The sequence below is a fragment of the Eubalaena glacialis genome, chromosome 12 (assembly GCF_028564815.1).
Source record: "Eubalaena glacialis isolate mEubGla1 chromosome 12, mEubGla1.1.hap2.+ XY, whole genome shotgun sequence".
NCBI classification, from domain to species: domain Eukaryota; kingdom Metazoa; phylum Chordata; class Mammalia; order Artiodactyla; family Balaenidae; genus Eubalaena; species Eubalaena glacialis.
The window spans coordinates 62677097-62683995 of NC_083727.1; positions in this window are offsets into that span (position 1 = coordinate 62677097).

Sequence of the window (6899 nt, forward strand, 5' to 3'; positions counted from 1 at the left end):
ATATAATTATTAAAAATTCAGGCAAAGAAAGGTTTGCTTTCTATGGAACTTACAGCCGCATTTTTGTCTAGCAATGTCTATATTTCAATAAGGTTTATTCTTGGCTCTGCTGAGGATTGTGAATAATTGAGTTATGCTTCATGTTGATAACATAGACCTGATTTAAGGCAATCAAATTTCAGCAACTTAGGAAAATAAGAGTACTTTTTCAAGAAGGGTTATACTGAGAAGACATTTGTTTTAGGCATTAAAAAAATTTGCCCATTTTGGGTTGTAAGGCATGGTGGGATAAATTTTAAGTCAATATTTCCATTTTATACCCAAAATGTTCCACTGTGGTTTCCAATAGAGTCTTTTTTGTCTATCTTGAACTCGGTTGCATGTCATCTAAATTAGTAATCACGTTGCTCATTAAAACAAATGCACTCTGTTGGTGGTAGAAGAATTAAATTCAATTTAGCAAAAATGCATGGAGTACTGACTGTGTAAGATGATGTTAGGGAATTACATAATGAAAGCAGTCTATTCATTCAAGTGGTTCAAAATCTAACAGCCCAAGTTTTAAGCCAGTCACACAAAAGCAGTTGGAGAACATTTTGTCAGGATTTGTGGGATGTGTTGAGTCAGAATAAAGACATTTGATTTGTTTAAATTTTCATTTATTTATTCCACTGTAGGAGTACTTATTTGATTTTTTTTCATATTTAAACGTCTTTTCAACCCTATTGCAAAATATGTACCTAGAGCAATCTAGATCATAAACAATACAAAATTGTTACAACCTGAGCTTCCCCAAGGCTACTCTGAGCTTTGAAATATTTCACTGTCCTCATAGGGTCAATGAAGGTATCAGGAACCCAGGAATAAATAGCCTTCATAGCACATTGCCATAGCTCAACTGATTATGCCATGTAATTTTTACTAAAGGCAAATGGTAAAATTTGAAAAAGCTAGCATTCTGAGTCTGCTTTTTTATTTTATTTTTTCTGAGTCTGCTTTTGATGCACTACAGAGAACTCATACTTCATCCACCTCAATGATGGAACTTGTTTGATGATGGTTTATTTGTGTTTTGATTATTTGGATTTGGTGGGAGTTGTTGATTAGCATCTATCCTACCAACTCCCAAGGATTCTATGGAGCTCTTAGAAGGAAATAATTTTGGAAATACGAGGGAGTGGGTGCTCTATCTAGCCTGAACTTCTCTTTCTCCAGGTAAGATTCTGAGACCTACAGTGGTGAATTGCTCAAGGTCATTTGTAATTGTGACTAGAACTTACCTCTCACATTTCTAGCTTAGTGATTGATTAGTCCACTAGGAGAAGAGGTTAGAAAGAATTCTAGTTATCATCAGCTTCGTGAGGTATGTGGTAGATTAAAAATGATTTTTAATGAAGGACCGGCCTTCAGTTAATTTCACATGTGCTGCCCAGCTTCAACACTTTTTTTCCCAACATAAATGTTTCTTTTGAAGGCTTCTCTTTGTAGTTGTCTCTAAAACTAATTTTTCCTTCAGTGCTCTTTATCCCATGTTCAATGGTTCTTTTACCTTTATCTCATGTAAAACCATATCAAATGTACTTTTTTTCCCCTAAAATATTAACTATATCTCAGCCACAGAATATCTTTTATCTAGCATGGCTGTGATATCTTCAAAGCATTCCTGCAGATGAATTATGTAAGCCTGGATCCATCGTGACTAGCCATCTTCAAGTGATGATTTAGCACTTTGTATGAGATGATTGTTTGACTAACACCCTGGTGTCTTCCATCATTTCAATTAGTACAGGAAGGCTGGAGAGAGAAGAAATCTTCACCTGGGGTACTACTAGCTGTAAATTTTCATATTGCTTTCAGATATAAGAAGTCTTCTGTCTTTAGGTTTAAGATCTATAATTATATGCTTCCTGAAACTTAGTTTTTCTCAGAAGACACATCAATATCTTTAGTGTTTCTACATCCAAAGGTTGCTTATCCTCTTGTTTTGCTTTAGCGTAAAGATAAGAATTGTAGGTACTTGAACAAGTCTGGAGAAAAGATTGTACTGCTCTGATATTGGATAAGAAGAAAAAAGGAGAGTTGATTTATCTCTTATGTGAGAAGGTAATTGTGTTTGTACTGATTGTTACTCTTTGGCCTGTGAATTCTTTCCTCTCTATTTAATTTCTGGAAGAGAGGTATTTGCTTGTAAGATATTTTATATTTCATTATGAAATAATAAGAGCACTAAAGCAAGTTTGACTAAATTATAGCTATCCAAAGACAGAGAATTTTCAGTTCCAAATTCAGTGTTGTACAATAGGGCCTGTCAATTAACAGTAATAACACCATGGTTGGAGAAGACCCATGAGCATATTTAGCTGGCTCCTGGATGCATCCTTTGAAATAAATTTAAAATTCATTTTATCATTTTATAATAAAATAAAACTTTCACCAAGTAGTAATGCTGTTCTATGGTGACATGGAAAAGTATGAGAAGGTACATAAAATAGACATTTAGAGATATTCCTTTGGCTTCTTTCTTCAGCAAAGTGGCTCCAGAATTGATTTATTCCTCTTTAATGTAGTTCCAAAGGAGAAAAAGCAAAGAATATTTACCATATTCATGCTGCATCAAGATAATTTTTGTTTTACTATCATCAAATTAGTGTATTCTTAAGAAATATAGGCATTTAAACTGGATTATAAAGATAGGATCCCTCATGTTTTCCTTTGCAGTTTCCAAATTTGTCATTTTGTGTTTAAATTAGAGCCACATTTTAGATTTGTTGTGTAAAAGTTAACCACCATCATTCATTAATAAATACTTTCCAGTGTTGATTGCATGCTAAATAATAAAGTAGATAAAAAAGCTCTTGAGTTGTCTACAAACCAGTAGAGTGATAGGATACAAACAAAAAAGGAAATTGGAATTGTCTTTGGAACTATGATTTACTTAAAACATATTTCTGGATCCTAGGTAAGAGGGACCATATTAAGCTACTCAGAAAAAGGTACAAGCTGCATGGTCCACAGTAGCCCCTGCCATTTAGAAGCTCACATCTAATGAAATAGGCAGATCATTTCTCTTCTGCTCAAAATCAGCCAGTTTCGCATGTCACTATGATTAGAAATCAAATCCTTACTGTGACCTTAAGACCTACCAGGCTTAATAGAATAGGCACCCCTCCCTTACGCCCCATCCCATCCTTGCCATCTCTCTGATGTGCTCTTTCAGCATAAGCTTTCTCCCTGTACTGCAACCAGCCAGGGACATGCCTGCCTCAGGGCCTTTGCACGTTGCCTAAGGGCTTTCTTCAGATAGCCACAAGGGCAGCTCCTTCACTTTAGTCAAATCTTCACTCAAAGCTCTCCTCAGTGAGGTCTTTTTTGACCATTACCTTTAAAATAAAAACGCAACCCCACACTTCACATTTTCTACATATTTACCTTCCCTAGCATTTATTAACATACAACACACTATATGTTGTACTTTATTATTTACATTGCCCTTTTTCAAATAGATTGCAAGATCCTTGATGGAAACTTTGCCTTTCACATTCTTTACTGTGTCCCCAGTGCCTGAAACACTGCCTGCCACACAGTAGGTGCTCAGTAAATATCTGTTTAATGGATGAATAGTAAGACAAAAAAAGTGTGTTCACTAATAGCTATGACAAAATAAAGAAATTATGAATGTATAAGCAGAGGATGGATTTAGTCTGCAAGTTATGGGACTCTATAGACCTGTGTTTGGGGATGGCCTTCAGCAAGTGGAATCCTTTCAATCTCTGTTGCATTTTCTATGAAATGGGCTTATGTGGTTAATAAACTGCCTTCTCTCTCCCATAAATACCAGTGGCAGAGTGCTATTATTTCTTTAGATCTTTTTTTCATTTTAAAGAGAAGGTAGGAGTATATCTATTCTTTTCTGAGAGTAATTATGAAAATGCATCTTCAATTGTTATGAATAATTTCACTTAAAAATATGCAATGTTTGATAATAGATCTTAAATATGAAATTAATTTCTTCTCTTCTTTTCTAATCAGCCTCCTCCTATTTGGAGTCTTAATAGCTGAAATAACAGAGATCCATTGTGTTTTTAATCAAATTAGCAAGCAGATTTCCTCCTTTATTGCCCTTCCATAAAAATCTATTTAGCATAAAATAAGGATGCTGTAACATTTCCAGGCAATATTTGATTATGTACAGACTTAAATGCTTCCAATTCTAACCAATTATTGGAGGGTGCATCTAATTATATCTTCACTTGTAATTCAGCGATCTGTTTTTCCAGTTGTTTCAATTTGGCATATCACTCTTTTCTCCTCTCAGCAGAAAAAACTTACAGTAGCCCTGCATAGCATTGATCAAGCAATTTCCCTAAATGAATAACTGGTGTTCTTTATAGGCAACACTGGAAGCTGCAAACAAATATCATCATTCGTTCAACTAATTTGAAAAACAATCACTAAGGAAGAAAGAGGATTAGAAATTAACTTCCCACAAAAGTAAAAGTCACAGATGATGTAATAAACAAGTTCCATTACTGTGTGTGTGTGTCTGTGTGTGTGTGTGTAGGTGGGCACACATGCGTGTATGGCTAAAGGTCCCATGTTGTGAAAACATAGCCAGGTGAGGGTATGGAAGGAGAGAGGGGTAAACAGGAGACCCAGTTTGGAGGGGAAGAGCACACTGATTAAGAGGTACATTTCACTGTTTATCTGGAAAGCCTCACCTCACCACTGGCTAAATCAAGGCTTTCTGAGACAGCTGCACAACCAGAGTTAGCTATCTCCAAGTGGCAAAAAGCAAAGCAGAGAAGGTGGGGAGGTGGAGAAGGAATCTGCTTAAGTTATTTAAATGATGTCCCTTCACTATCCTCTGTCATAAGGCTCCTTCCTGGTTTCTAACAGGGCAGTACGGTTCCCACTTACCTTCTTTGTTCAAAAAGACCCATGACTAGGCTAACCTGTCTACAATTTCAATCCACCCACCAGGTTTATATCTTTATAGTTTAAAATAATCTTGTTAAAAAAATACTGGTGGTACAACAGCTGCTAATGGCCCTGTACTCAGCACTGACAAAGACTAAGGCTATGACATGCCTGAGGACTAAAAGTTGAGACATGGGGAAGAAAAGGGTGTACTAAAAAGCAAGAAAGAATATAGGAAGAAAGCAAGGGAAAGAGGGAGAAAAAGATGGATGGAGAGGGAAGATGGGATGAATGAAAGAAAGGAATGAAGAAAGGGAGGGAGGGAGGGAGGAAGAAAAGAAGGAAAGGAAGAGCTACATGACTTACCTGCTTTTAAGAAATTATCTCCTTGTCTAACCATTAATTTCTATCTTATTGGGGCACTTTTCATCCTTGCACTCTAGCCATACTGAAATGCTTCGTGTTTTCTAAGCACGTGGAAGCTGTTGCAATTCCATTGCCTCTGCTCACTTTCCTCTCTCTGTCTGGAATGCCACTTTCTAGCAAACACTTCCTAAATCTCCAGCCCTTTCCTGCCCACTCCATGCTTGATGCCTACACCATCCCCGCTCCACGTCTCTATCTTAATGATTGAAATAAATTTGGCAAGTATTAGTTTGCCTGTGTTCTTTCCTTCCTTGGGCAAGAACCCACTTGAGGCAAGAGGCTTATCTTTCTGTTCTTGTTTCTCCAGTACCTAGTGCAGTGCCTGGCACATAATATACACTCAGTGAATGCTTATTGAATTACTGCCTGTGAAGGAATCCTTGACTTTTCTATTTTATAGGTGAAATAATAGCATGGGTAGCATTTGTGAGGGCTCCTGTGCTCCTTGGCACTGAGCTGAGCAGTTACATTCAACACATCATTTCATCCTCATAACCAACTTACAAGGAAATGTCATTTAGGACCTGCATTTTCCAGGTAGGGACCTCAGGTTTAGAGACGTTAAGTAATTTGTCCAAGGTCATGCAACTACAAACAATGCATGAAATTAAGTCAGGAGGCAATGTAGCACGTAAGAGCACATTCTATGGGGTTAAAATGGTCTTGGCATCATTACTAGCTGTGACATTGACTACTTATGCCAATGCCAACTAAAAATTGGTACTTGCCATCTGCTTCTACAAGAATGAAGTCACTAGTAGCCACTGCAGCCGCTGACCTTCAACGCACCCTGAAAGGAGTTCAGGGTGGAGATCAGAAATGAGGCACTCTGTGCTCTGGGGAAAACTGGCTGAACAGGGTTTCGGACAGACATTTTCAGGAGGAGATTTTACAAGCCCAATTTCTTGAGTCTTCTCATAAGAGAGAAGATAAGAGAGTGGTGATATTTATATGCTATTCCCTACACATGATATGTGTATTTTAATGAGATTTTTGAGGATTCAGATACAAAAGTAAAAGTAAAAAGTAAATACAAATATATACAAAATAATTTACAAAATAATTTATCATGATCCTTCTGGAAGCTAGTCCTTTCTGTAAAATTTTCTGAATAACCTGCAATATTTATCCCATAATAGACACAGATACAGAGAAAATAAACCACTCAAGTGGGGGTGGGACAAACACAAAAGAGTAAAAGGACAAACAGCCTCTGATCTTGGATAAGATTCATTTAGTTGTGCTATGCTCATTAATGATGAACCTTTAAGTAGCTCCTAATCCAAGTCTGTTTTGAGTCTGATCATTTTTCCTCCCTAGCAGATCTTCTGGAATTTGATCTTTTGTTCACTTTTGGCAAAGTGCAGCCAGATTTTTCTCTCAGATTCTGACTTTGGATAGGACACTGACATAGCTCAGCCCTTTTCTGGTTCTTGACCTTATTTACAACATCATTTTTTTTTCCTATTTATGGTGGGAAAGAAGATAATTTGATTACTTTTACAAGCACAGATCAGTCTTGCCTTTAGTATCATTTTTTAATACAAGAGGAAGCT